This window comes from Dasypus novemcinctus, chromosome 2, assembly GCF_030445035.2.
Source record: "Dasypus novemcinctus isolate mDasNov1 chromosome 2, mDasNov1.1.hap2, whole genome shotgun sequence".
Classification (NCBI taxonomy): Eukaryota; Metazoa; Chordata; class Mammalia; order Cingulata; family Dasypodidae; genus Dasypus; species Dasypus novemcinctus.
Window position 1 is genome coordinate 13,242,209 of NC_080674.1, and position 12,453 is coordinate 13,254,661.

Genomic DNA, 12,453 nt, shown 5'->3' on the forward strand with positions numbered 1-12,453 from the left:
TCATAATAACCATCCCCTTAATATATTACTTCCTATAATAATTCTGTAGCGTTGGCATATCACTAATCCATTCAAGATGTATTTATTTTATGTTTATTATGTGTGAAAGCCCATATTCAGCACTGAGGATGCATTGAGACCAAACTAGAAATCTCTGATCTCTTAGACCTTCAAATTTAGAGAAGGAGATTGACTATGAGCTTATCCAAATAAATATATAATATGTCCGGTGATGAAAAATCCTATAATAGAAAATACAGGATGATGATGAGATAGAAAATGGTGACTGAGGAAGATGTCTAGATTGAATTGTACTCTCCAAAGAGATATGTTCAAGTCCAAACCCTTGTTCTTGGGAATACAACTCAAAGAAATAGGATCTTGAAAGATATTATTGGTTAAATTGAGACCATATTGGATTAGGGTAAGGAGAGGAAATTTCAATAGATTAAGTAGTAGACAGACAGAGAGAAGAGGGCTATGCAATGAATGCAGATTGAGTTTTGTAACGAATTGCTGGCAAGCCACTACCAGAACACTACAGATTTCCAAGGAAGCATGTCTCTGCTGACACCTTTCTTTCAGTCTTCTAAACTGAGACAATTAATAAAGTGCTGTTGTTTTAAACCATTCAATTGGTATTTTGTTTCAGCAGCCTCAGAAAACTAAGACAGAATATGTTGTTTTTCATGGGAAAGGATGGTGGAAAGATAGAGACATGTCCAGGATAAAGTGATATTTGAACCAAGAACTGAAGAGAGTGAAAGATGGGTTCATGGGAGATCTCCAGGCAGATATACAGTATTTCCATAGACGCTGAGGTAGATATGTATTTGGTGGTCTGTGAAGGTATAAGGAGGCTAGGAGGCTTTGCATCTCTATAAATAATTACTAGATGAATTAATAAATGAATAAAGAGGTGTCTTAGTTTCCAGGCTGCTATAATGTATGCCACACCGTGGATTGGCACTGATAATTTATGGGCTCACAGTTGTGGAGATTAGAAGGCTTGCTTCTTTCCATGGTTACTAACTCTGGCAAGCTGGCAATCCTTGGGTTCCTTGGCTTTCTCATGACCTGGTGATGTTTTATTCTTTCAGGCTCCTGCTGACTTTTGGTCTCTGGCTCCTCCCTGTGGCTTTTTCCTTCCACACCCAGTTTCTTTCTATTATAATATTTTCAGCCACAGTCCATTAAGTCCCACCTCCCTAATTTTTGTTTGATCATACCTTCGCAAATAACAACATATTCAAAAGTCTTAAATACAGATAGGTTCACACCCACAGGAGCAGGTTTTAGGACACAAACCCACTTTTTGTAGGAGCCATGGTTCAATCCCCAACAAGAAGGGAAGATGGACTTGATAAATAAGTATATAAAATGAACAATCTTCAAACATCAGGAAGTGTGTGCATAAAAGTTCAGTTTTACAAAGCCTGTCCAGCATCTATTAGAAATGTTTGAACAAATTACTTGGACCCTATATAGTTACAAAAGAGCTATTGAAACCTTTGAAACATGGAAATGATATGGAGAAAATAAGTATTTAAAGAAGATCTATTTGCAATACTATGGAGTGTTCACTGAAATGCAAAGGAGCTGAAAGGGGATTAGTAATGAACAGAGTATATTTGCATGATAGATTAGGACAATATGTTTGAAAATAAAGGTAAGAATGAAAGACATTATGAAGGAAGAATTGAAAGTACATAGTAAGTGATATAATCTTTGGTCAAGGAAGAAAAAGAAAGTATATAATGACCAAAACGTTCAGAAAGAGTGTCTGATAGTGCAATGTTACTGAGGAAGGCAGAAGAGAAAATTAGTATCATACAGTGATTTAGGGGTAGGTTAATTTTGAGCGTATTGCGTTGTGCCTTGAAAAATTAGCATAATAAAAAATTACTGTAATTTGAGTTGTCATGACTACAGAACTGTTAGAAAGTCACATATTTTGGGGACATTAGTGTACGTAATGAAAGTAGTGGCTTCAAGAGAAGCGTGTTTGAATTCAGAATGTCCAAATATAAAGGATCATATTTTGGAGAAATACCACCTTTAAAAAATGCATGATCAAAATAATAAATATTAATTTTCTAAATTAGATTACTTGATATATTTAAAATAAAATTAATATTTTAATTTTAAACACACATAGGCATATATAAATAAATGTATATTTATAAACATTTAATATTCTCTAAAGCCATTCTTATCTAAATAAATTTATTTTAATTGCTGGCCATGACATTATGATGAATATTTCAGTTCTAGACAAAATATTTACAATTAAAAAACCAATTTTTATTTTTTGTGCATTATTTCTTAAAGTATATTTGTTTCTTACATTCATACTTAAATTAAAATTTTAACATGTTATGTACAATGTGACTTGTTACATGTTAGTAATAGAAAAATACAAAGATATAATTTAGAATTTATTACCTAAATAATAATTATGGTAATATTTATGATCATATGGTAACAAATATTAACATGCTTATTATGGATCAGACATTCTTGAAGGAAGTTTATATGTTTTAAATCATGTAAATACAACAACATAATATTAAATATGTACTATTATTTTTAATAGTTTACCAGTGAGGAAGTTGGTATACAGAAGGTTAATAACTTGCTTAAGGTCACACACCCAGCCACTGGCAAAGCCAGTAGAGACCTCTCTTAACTAATGTTAACATTTATGATTTTTAAATATAAGAGCTAGTAAGAATCATGCAGATTCACTGCTATATTAGAGTTGGATGCAAGGAAAAACTCTATAATAGGGAGTGTCTGCATGAAATAAATTTTTGTAAATATTGATCTGTAGAAGTTTTCCAAGAGACTATGGGGGTGGCTAAACCTGAATCTCAAGTGGTTGAAGTTATTTAAGTGCAAGGTAATAAACTCCTGGGTGAGGAATATATTTCTATTTTATTGTTAGAAGTTAGCTGCCTTGATTTTTACATAATTTTATCTAGTTACCAATTTTTTAAAAATTTATTTTACTCTAATCAGTGAAATCACTACATCACAAACTTATCTATAATGTAGAGGCTCGTATCCATAAAATATACGTAATCATTTAAAAAAAACCTACACTATAATCAAATGTAAAACTCTACCCCATCTCCAAAGTATTTATAAAAGGCCCTCTGCACAACCTGAATATCTGCATAGGTTCTTATCTCTAATATGATGATTCCATTTTTCTTTCAGATTTATTAAGATTATTAAACAGTATAGTTAAAATAAAAATAAAGCAATATTTCTTTAGTTTTCTTTATCTAAAGAGAAGAAATCATTAAATTAATGCTCAAGATAGTCTTACTTAAAAAGTACATCTATAATATCAGACAACAAAATCTTAATTGGAAATGCCTTTTTAGAGCATGAAACTAAAGTTCAGTAATTCAACTGCTGATAACATTAAGGAAGAAACATGAAATAATAATCCTTGGGAGGCTAGAAAATTAAGAGCTGACATTGTAAAGTGTCTCTCTGAATTAGAAGCACTATTACAATTTCTGCACTTATAGAATTATACATTTAATTTACATAACTGAATCTAAGTCTCGTTCTTCTTCTTTAATTAAAAGTTCCTTGCATAATGCATCTATGTGAGATAAAAAGAGATCAGGATTCATTACTTAGTCTTAACAGCCCTGATAAATGCCCTTTTTGTTAATGTTTTATAATTTACAAAAGATAAGAAAATATTCAGAAATAAAGGGATTATTCAAACATTATTAATTTAGAAGTATGTAAAGAAAATTAAGTGGTTTGCCATGATAGTACTTGATGCTTGATAAAGCAGTAATAATATCTATATTACAGATAATCTTAACAGTATAATTCCTTTTAGAAAGAGAAATATTAAAGATTTCAGAGATTTCATCATATCCCTCCTAAGCTTTTCCAGAAAGCCTTTTATATTTGTAAATGTGTATATTTAAAATATAAATTATGCAGAAATAGCTTAGCTATATGTGGATATATCTGGAGTCTACATATAATGCATATTTACACTACAAAACAAATCTAAAATCTGATATTATATTAACTTATCATACAACAAATTCCTTATATTTCCTTTGCCTTTAAAGCTAAGCAAATTGTTTTATTCAGTTGTTAAACCTTTTTTATATTCATAGGTATCATCTTCTTGCTGCTTAGAAAGAAAATTACATTACTCCTAATATTTTTCTTTAGTCCATTATTTTAGATGGTTTTCTTTCTGTTGTCCACAGTGTTCAGGAGGTTACTTAATTTTCCTTGGTCTTCACAGTTTCTTTATAATCTCTATTTTTATTATTTTATTACACAGTCCTGTATTTAAAGACTGAGTGATTTCCAACAGACAATGTAAGTGGGAAAGCATCACTTATCCACTCTTCTACTGGGGCTTTGGCCATAGGCCATATCATATTCATAGATATGTAGCTGTAAAGCAGATTGGGTCATGTGACTCTAAGTTATGTTCCTATTATCTTTCTCCTTTTCACCTACTGCAGCTAGGTGGATATGAGAGTTATTAATCCACTCTCTAAAACCACTGACTTGCTGACTGTGGTGGTTTGACACGGTATGTACCCCTAAAAATCATGTTCTTAAAACTAACCCATTCCTGTGGGTGTAAACCTATTTTAAGCAGGGCCTTCAGATGAGATTACTTCAGATAAGGCATGGCCCAGGGTAGGTCCTTTTTTTTTAATATACTTTTTAATTTTTTTAAAAAGATACTTAGATTACATAAATGTTACATAAAAAATAGAGGGGATTCCCATATGCCCTGCTCCCAAATTAACAACATTTGTTACAATTGAACACATTTTGGAGCACTGACACTAAGTATGAATTATAGTTTGCATTCTGTCCCACACAATTTTGTAAGTTATGACTAATTATATAATGGTGTGTATCTGCCTGGACAATTCCCAAGTCCCAAAAATGTCCCCATATTACACCTGTTTTTTCCTCTCCCTGCCCTTAGAACCTCAGTGGCTACTACCTCCACATCTATGATAAAAGTTTTTCCATTGCTAAAATCACAGTAAGTCTATAGTAGAATAACAGTAAGGCTACTCTAGTCCATCATTCATTCCCCAATCTGGAGGATTCTGGGATGGTAATGCCCACTTCACCTCTAATTGAGAGAGGGCTTCAATCCCATGGGGCAGATGGATGGGACTATCTTGCTTGCAGTTGCAGACTTTCTTGGTTCCTTAGGATGGTCGTTGTCCATAATTATTTCTTTGTTAGTTGCCCTGGGTGAGACCAATGAACTGGAGGGCCCAGATTGTACATGGGCAGGCCAAAAATTTAAGTCTTTTGAACATATACTTATCAACTCTAACACTAACTATAGGTTCAAATAGAAGGGGTAAAAGAGCCATGTGTAGGGAAACCACAACTGAGTCCACCTCTGTCACACTGGGAATCATAAATTCCCAAGTAGGGCCCATTGGCAGGACACCAAACTCCTGAGCTGTCTGTCCTGCCTATAGTGTCTGAGTGTCTCTGCTATTTGAGGCAATATCCAGGGTAGGTCTTAACCATTTTACTGAAGTCCTTAATAAATGGAATAAATACAGAGAGAGAAAAGGCCAAGTGTAGCAGATTGATATTATTGATGAATTCCTAAAAGAAATACTGGATTATGTTTCTAAACTGATCTTTTCCTCTGAGCATATTAGATTATATTGGATTCATATGATTACTTGATTAAGTAATTGTGAAACCTCTTGTGCAAGGGTGGGGACTCACAGATAAAAGGCATGGCAAAGGACAGAGTTAAGGGTTCTTAATGTTAGAGTTTTGATGTTGGAGTTTGATGCTAAGGCTGGAACCCTGGGAAGAAGAGGAATCCTTAGCCTGGAAAGAAGCAAGCCCTGGGAAGAAAAGAACCATAAGCCCAGAGAGAAGATGTGGGAAGAGAGGAACCCAGGAAGCCTGAATCCTGACAGACATTGGCAGTCATCTTGCTCCAACATGTGGAAATAGACTTTGGTAAGGGAAGTAATTTATGCTTTATGTCCTGGTATCTGTAAGTTCCTACCCCAAATAAGTACCCTTTATAAAAACCAATGGATTTCTGGTATTTTGCATCAGCACCCCTTTGGCTGACTAATACAGTAAGGAAGCAAGAAGCTGAAATCAAATAAACCTGGAAGAGGAGGGAGAGACCAGCAGGTGCCATCATGTGCCTTACCATGGGGAAGAAGATCTGAGGATTACCAGCAGCTTGTCTTTGGGAGGAAAGCATTGCCTTGATGATGGTTGAGTTGAATATTCTCATAGCCTCAAACTGTAATCTAATGCATCCTCATTGTTTAAGCCAGCCCATTTTAAGGTATCTGCTTTCAACATTCTAGGGGACTAAAACAGATTTTGGTAGCAGGAGACTAGCATGTTCCTATTGCAAATACCAAAAATGTGAAAAAAGCGTTGGAATCGCCTAACGGTAGAGGTGGAAAAATTGTGAGCTGTTTGATAAAAAGAAGTTTAGATTGCTTCGCAGAGACTGTTGGTAGAAATATCGATGCTAAAGGTACTTATAATGAGGCCTTAGACATAAATGATGAATGTGTCATTGGAAACTGGAGGAAAGGTGATCTTTGTTTTAAAGTAGAAGAGAATTTGGTAAAATTGAGTTCTGATGTCGAATGGAAGGTAAACTTTGAGAATGATGAATTTGGATATTTACCTGAGGAGATTTTGAAACTAAATTGCAAAGTGCAGCCTGTTTTCTCCTGCAGCTTATAGAAAAATGTGAGAGGAAAGGGATAACCTGAGAACTGAACTAAAGGAAACAAAAAGCAGAAACTTAAAATTAATGGTTTGAAAATGTCAAGCTTCTGGAAAATTAGTCCCTAGAGAATAGTGCTCCATGTGATGGCTTACCTGAGCAAGGACCTAGTCGGATATTTAAGTCCAAGTGAGGACTGGAAATTTAGTTATCCAGAATCTATTTATGGAGAGCTCTTTTTTTCTGATGATTTGTATTCTTGTGTATTCCATGTAAAACCAGGCTGTTGTTTTGTTTTTGTTTTTTGTTTTTATTTTGTGAGATCTGTATGAATGGAACCACTGCCAGACTGGAATAAAAGGAACAGACTGAAGGAAAAATGACTTTCAAGGCAGAAGCGAGGAAGATGAGCTCTGGACTGACGACATCTTCTAGGACCAAGAGACTGGGCCCACCCGTATGTATGGAAAGGGCGCATCTCAGAGCTTGGAGACGGCAGGCTCTCAGTTCCATTGTTCAGGAAGAGTGCTGCGAAGGCAGTCTTCACAGAGGGGAGAGCATATTCCCCAGGGATTGTGGAGAGTCTGGCTGCCAGGTCACTGTTCTGGGAAGGTCAAGTCCATTCCCCAGAGATTGCAGAGAGTCTAGCCACAACTCCAGTTATTTCAGAGGGTGGAGCCTATTCCGTGGGGATTGTGGAATATCTTGGCATCATCCCAGGATTCTCTGAGTTTGGAGCCTTCACCTTAGTGTTTGGGGAGAGCAGAGCTGCTGTGCTAGCTAGCACTTGGATAGGTGAGCCTGACACACCGCATTCCTATTAGTATTTAATAGAGAAATATTTCTTCTTTGTAGGATGTGATATGAGTTTATTTGTTGTGAAAATTGTAAAATTAAAAACTAAATACTTGCTTCAAATTAAAAGCTGAGTTTATTTTCAATAAGACACTATTAAGCAATTATACTCTTTAATATTTATGAACTTATAAGGAAGTTTTAGATTTCAGTGTTGAGTAGTTTAAACTTTAGTTCTACCCAATACCTAAATATTCCCTTATATTTTAAAATAATTCTTGCAACTTAAGTTCAGTGTGAAGATGTCAGCGGTAATGGCAGAGTAAAACACTGCAAATATCTTTTTTCTTCACAAAAGCCACAGGAATGTGGTAATTATCACCAAAATAATCCATTTCAGAACTCTGGAAATTTACCAGAAACATGTATAGATTCAAGGAATGCTTATTGAAGAATGTGGCAGTTTGAAATTATTTTATAAATCTCAAAAAGAGGTAGATAATGTTTGAAGGCTGGCACACGCCTGTGAGTGTGACACTTTTTAAATTGGACTATCTCACTGAGGTGAGACTCAGATTGTGTCTCTGCCCTCTTGCGGGATCCAGTAAGAAAACAGAGCCACACCAGAAAAGAGAGAGCCTCCATATTTAATACTTTCTTGTGATGGAAAGGAGAGGTTCAAGGAATGGAGGCCCCAGGAGAGATGAGCCATGTGCCTGAGAGGTTGCTGATTAAATTGGGAAGATAGCAGAGCAGCCGAGCTTGAGAGAAGAGGCCCAGTAAGAGACAAGCCCTATGCTGGCTCCCCTCAGCTGTGCTCTGGGAGATGGTTCAGCCCAGAGGGGAAGGACGAGACCAGGCAGGGATGGCTCGCCATCTTGCTTCAACACGGGGCAGCTAACCTGGGTGAGAAAGCACATCTTACAGAGCCATGAATTGGACTTTTCCTGGCCTTGGAACTGTAAGTTTTTACCCCAAATGAATACATTTTATGAAAGCTGACAAATTTCTGGTACTTTGCAATGGCAGCCCTTTGTCAAGCTAAACCAAAGAGTGATGGTAGAGTCCTGTTAAAAACGAGTGAAATTTTGAATATTTTAACTTGCTTTTTTCTTCCCTCTCTAGCTTTGCATTAGTTTTAAAAATCAATAACCTCACAGTCATGTTTAAAACCTGTGTCTTAGGGATCACTGGAAAGGTATAATGAATTTGGGGCTGCCCAAAAATACTATGCCAGGAAAAGTACCATTATTTGACTTGTTTCTGAAAACCCCCACTCGCAAGCTTGTCTTTATCTGTTCTGGCTCTGAGCTACCTCAGAGCAAACAACATTTTGTTGTTTTAGAGCCACAGGGTAGTTTGTATAAAAAAGAAGGTAATTTTTAAATCACATTTGGCTGAAATGATAATCACAACTGGTGAAATTAAGAAGTTGACAAAAAAATTGAAAAAGAAAAGCTGGGACATGAGATATCCATAGGATGGTATATTAGTCAGCCAGAGGGGTGCTGATGCAAAATACCAGAAATTGGTTGGTTTTTATAAAGGGTATTTATCTGGGGTGGGAGCTTACAGATACCAAGCCATAAGGCATATGTCACGATCATCACCAAAGTCTATTTTCATGTATTGGAGCAAGATGGCTGCCAACAGCTGGGAGGGGTCAGGCGTCCTTAGTTTCTCTCTTCCTGGGACTTGCTTCTCTTTACTCTGTGTGCTTACTTCCTAGGGTACCAGTTTAAAATTTAAGCATCAAAATCCAACATCAAAAAGCTCCAACTCTGTCCTTTGCCACGGCTTTTATGTGTGAGTCCCCTTCCACCAAGGGGCAGGGATACAACACCCTACTGATGTGGCCCAATCAAAGCCCTAGTCATAATTTAATCATACCCAGGAACAGACCAGTTTACAAACATAATCCAATATTTATTTTTGGAATTCATAATATCAAACTGCTACAGACGGCTTGAAATTTTCAAGCATATTTCTGGGAATCCACAATATCATTGTATGCTCAGGGCTGTGGGCATGTTCAAGAAAGATCAGAGAAGAATTTATCCTTCACAGAGACAGTGAATCTCTGTAAAGTAGAGCAGTAAACTGTTTGAACACTGAAAACATGCCTCAACACTCATATAGAACTATTCAGCAAAGTCTAAGAAACTTATTAATCCCAGCCACTAAAGGGAATCTCTGTCTAATCATATGCTTTCTACTAAGCTAGTTGAGTGGAGACTTAAATTGCCACATACTAAAAGTAATAGTCTTTATAGAATTGTTTTAAGAAAGTCTTTTAAAAGAACAGCAACAACAAAAACAAATAGAAAAAAATAGCAGGCCCTAAGAAAGGAGAAAAATCTAAATTGGAATTGCTATATCACACAATTTAAAATATCATTTACAACCAAAAATTATGGGACATGCAAAGAACTGGAAAGTGTGGTCTATATATAAGAAACAAAAATAATCAATACAAAATGTCCCTGAAAAAGCTCAGATGGTGGACTTACTAGAAAAGGACTTTATATCAGTTGATTTAAAATGTTATAAGACTTAATGAAACCATGTTTAATAAATTAATGGAGTGATAGAAATTATGAAAAAATTCAAATGCAAAAGCCAAAGTTGCAAAGAGCAATATCTGAAATGAAAAACTCATTAGAGTGGCTCAATAAATGTTAGTGAGCAGAAGAAAGAATTAGAAAATTTCAAAATAGGTCAATTGCGATTGTCCAATTTGAAGAACAGGAAGAAAAAAGGAAGAAGGAAAATGAACAAAGCCTCAGATACCTTTGGAGAGCCCTAAATTGTACCAACATATACATACTCAGAGTCCTAGGACATAAAAAAGAAAATGCAGAAAGTATCTTTAAAGAAACAATGATCTGAAACTTACAAATTTTGATGTAAACATTAACATTCAATAAGCTTAATAAAATACAACTAAGGTGAAAAAAAAAGCTCAGATCCAGACTTTTCAAAATCAAATGCTCAGAGAAGCAGAAGAAGATAGTGCTCACCAGCTTTTTGCCTGTACCAATTCAGCTATCTCAGGGTGACCTTGAAGCTGAAGAAAAAGATACTAGAGAGCAAAGCAGACCTTACTGGTGTCCTCCAAAAGAGAACCTTCTCTGTTCAGGTTCCGAAAAGGCTGGATTCCTTGGTTATTAGAAGATTTTGGAGATGGCATTGCTTTTCTATAGATTCATGTGGCCCAGTATCCACTAGATACAGGATGAAAGAAAATAATGTCAAATGCCCTGGCCCTTCACATGGATGCTGAAGGAAAATTAAATATGATGCAATCTCTCAACAAAGACAGTCATAAGACAAGTTCATTTACACCAAGTACAGTGACTTGGTCCCCAAGAAAGTTATGAAAGCACATGACCAAGACTTGCAAAGACCTGATGAAGAAGCCATCAAAGAGATAACAGAAAAGACCAGGGTAGTCTCAGAAAAATCTGCATTGCAGAAGATTGTTGCAGCCTTGCCAGTTTGAGCCACTGATATGCTGGCTCCTGCTCCGTATATGCCATATGCACAATCTCAACAAGGAGTGGCTTTCAATTCTGTAGCAAAGCAGAGGGTCATTCAGATGATGGAAATGCAAAAAGATCCAATGGAGCCTCCAAAGTTCAAGATTAATAAGAAAATTCCCCTGGGACCACCTTCTCTTCCTGCACCTGTCATGCATGCATTCTCCTAGCCAAAAGTGGAAAATTCCCCCTTGTGTTTCAAACTGGAAAAATGCAAAGGTCTATACAATTCCATTAGACAAATATATCTGGCTAATGGGAGAAGACTGCAGACAGTTCACATCAGTGAAATTTTGTCAAACTGGCTAAAGTCCTCTATTTGCTGATCAGAAAGCTCATGAAGTGTTGGAAATGCTGCTAAGTAGAGCAAATAATGGCTCAGAGAGAAAATGAGAACCAGGAAGAGAAACTTAGTGAAATGACCCAGAAAGCCAGGGAGAGGACACTAGGGGTCAAAACCCTGGTAGAAAAAGAGAATGGGGAGACTGGTGAGAAGGATGAAAGCTGACAGGACATGTGGAAAGAGAGGCAGCATGATTGGAATCTTACCCAGGTAGCTCCTGATTAGTCAAAACTGCGAAGAGATAGAAACTGAGATATCAGTGAAGCCATTGCTCTTGGTTTGCCCAATCCTCAGACTTCAGTGAAGTTCAATATTGACCAAAGGCCCTTCAACTAATCCAAGAGTGTGGGCAGTGGTTTTACAGACCGAGAAGATGAAATTTACAGTGTGTAGGATCTCCTCTGGAGAGGTGGTAAAGATATGGTCTAGAGCAAAAATCTGGACAAGGACTTGTATGGTGATGACCTAGAAGCCAGAATAAAGATTTTTTACCCCAATAAGGAGTGTTCTGTATACAGACTGTAGACAGAAAGGCCAAGAAGGACCAGGTCAGATGGGAAGATCCTTTTGGTTTAGAAAAGTTTTTGGAAGCCAAACAGCACAGTGTCTTTAAAAGATCCTGAGATAGTAGCCATCCCAAGGAACATGAACATGAAGACAAGAAGAGGAAGAAGGAAAAGGTGTATGTGTCATCAAAGAAGTGAATGAATAATTATATATAACCCTAATAATACAAGTCATATGGGGGAATAATTTGTAAATGGTGAGGATAAAAATCAAATCTGCGTGTAAGATTGCAGCACTTCATTTTATTATGGGAGAAAGGGGATATGGAAAATTCTTTCAACTATTTAGCTTTTTTAAAGAGTAGGTTGTATTTGTGCTTCTCCACCTTTTGGCATTTTTAGAACATACTGCCCAGCATATGAAATTAAGACCACTTATTGACCATCCTCACCTCTCTGTTAGTTTGGTAAGTCCAAAGAAATGGAGAGCACCTGTTGCAACTCTTTTGAGGCTCAGGG

The 12,453-nt window shown here is 36.3% G+C and overlaps 1 pseudogene; it reads left to right on the forward strand.

The window, feature by feature from the left end:
* LOC101443846 (SNW domain-containing protein 1 pseudogene) overlaps positions 1-12,132 on the forward strand; it is a 124,084-nt pseudogene extending 111,952 nt beyond the window's left edge.
* Positions 12,133-12,453: the final 321 nt, after the last annotated feature.